Raw genomic sequence first — 1,873 nt, forward strand, 5'->3', positions numbered from 1 at the left:
CCACTAGAATACAGATTTTTGTTTTGTAAATTTTTTATTAAGTTATTCGGTGTTGATTTTTCAAGTACTTACCATGGAAAAAAAATGAAAAAGAATGATTTTTTTCATTGAAAAAACACTTTGGAATGAAGCTAATTTGTCCATCTAAAAAGGCTGTTTTAGCGGCTAGCTAGCAACTTTCTTTCTGTCCAAACTGGACGCATAACTAAGTTCAAACGATAAGACTTGTCGGATTGGGAGGCTCTCCCTCCCTCCTTCAACTTTTATGTGTGTGTGTGCGCGCGCGATTAGAACCAAAGAGAGAATGGATTTCTTTTGTTTTTGTATGGTCCTGCTAAGCCTTTTCTCTGTGTTATTGTTCTCAATTACTCAAGCTCTGCGAAGCAAAGCCAATCCCAAAAGGCATCTTCTCCCACTTGGACCAAAGCCATTTCCCTTCATTGGCAATCTTCTAGAGCTTGGAAACAAACCCCATCAATCTCTCACCAAGCTTTCTCAAATCTATGGCCCCATTATAACTCTGCAACTAGGCCAAGTAACAACGGTGGTTGTTTCTTCACCAAACACAGCCAAACCAGTCCTCCGAACCCACGACCAATTCTTGTCCAACCGAACCGTCCCAGATGCATTTCAAGCCTGTGACTTTCACCAGGACAGCCTGCCATGGATACCACCTTCGGCCAAATGGAGAAGCCTTCGACAAATATGCAACTCTCAATTGTTCGCCGCCAAAATCCTTAAAGCCAACCAACCCAACCGCCGCGTAAAAGTGCAAGAGCTCATATCTCAGGTCAACGAAAGTGCAGTCAATAGTGAGGCGGTAGTTATTGGAAGGGCCGCTTTCACTATGCTCATTATGCTGTCTCGTACTGTTTTCTCAGTGGATTTGGCTGACCCAAGTAGCGAGATGGCCAGGGAGTGACTGTGTGAGGTTTGATGGAAGGGGTAGGGACCCTAAACGTGGGGGAATTTTTTCCTGTCTTTAGGAAAATTGACCCCTAGGGCATTAGGCGGTGCATGATCAAACATTTCAACCAGATGGAACAGCTCTTTGACTGCATGATTAGCCAAAGATTGGCATCAAGAAAAGCCCATGATTTTGTCAGAACCAATGATATGTTGGATACTCTTTTGAACATCACACTACTACAAAAAAGCAAAAAGACGACGGTAAATCACCGTCATGTATTCAGTTTTTCAATGGTCGTGGAATCCACCGTCATCTTTTCCCTTATAAACCACGACGCTAAATCACCGTCGTTGTTAAAATATACAACGTCATCCACAAATACAAAACGACGTCTTTGTACTGCAAAAAGAACGAAAAAAGCAGTCGGGGATGAGAATAGACGACCAACTCTCTAATAAAACCGTCGTTAAAAAGGAAAAATATGACACATATTAACAGAACAAGGCCGCAAGATAGACATACAACGACGAAAATTAAAATAAGACGCCGTTAAATATCATTTTCACGACAATAAAAAATATGGCGTCTTTAAATACATTAGAAGACGACGTTATTGATTCCTACTACGTCGCCTATATAAAAACAGCCGTCGTAAAATAAATTTTCCACTTCGATTTTTCTATAAAAGATGGCGTGGAAATAGTTGTCAGTGTCATTATTTACGACGTATGTATTTATAGAGTAGACGTTGAACAACGAAACAACGTCGGTTACAAAATATGAGAGTCGTATTACAAAATTTATACGTCCTATTTTCAGAAACAAACAACGACGATAAATATTAGGCGTTGTTAAATAAAACAACGTCGAAAACAAATAAAAACAGACGTGTTTAGTCTGCTAAAGTTTTAAAAAATAGTCGAGGATGAGAATAGGCGACCAACTCAAACAAATCACCGTCGT

At 40.1% G+C, this 1,873-nt stretch overlaps 1 pseudogene; it reads left to right on the forward strand.

Moving 5' to 3' along the window:
• Positions 1 to 304: 304 nt before the first annotated feature.
• The window catches only part of LOC117635243, a 4,299-nt pseudogene continuing 2,730 nt past the window's right edge, over positions 305 to 1,873 (forward strand).

The sequence above is a fragment of the Prunus dulcis genome, chromosome 7 (genome assembly GCF_902201215.1).
Source record: "Prunus dulcis chromosome 7, ALMONDv2, whole genome shotgun sequence".
NCBI classification, from domain to species: Eukaryota; Viridiplantae; Streptophyta; class Magnoliopsida; order Rosales; family Rosaceae; genus Prunus; species Prunus dulcis.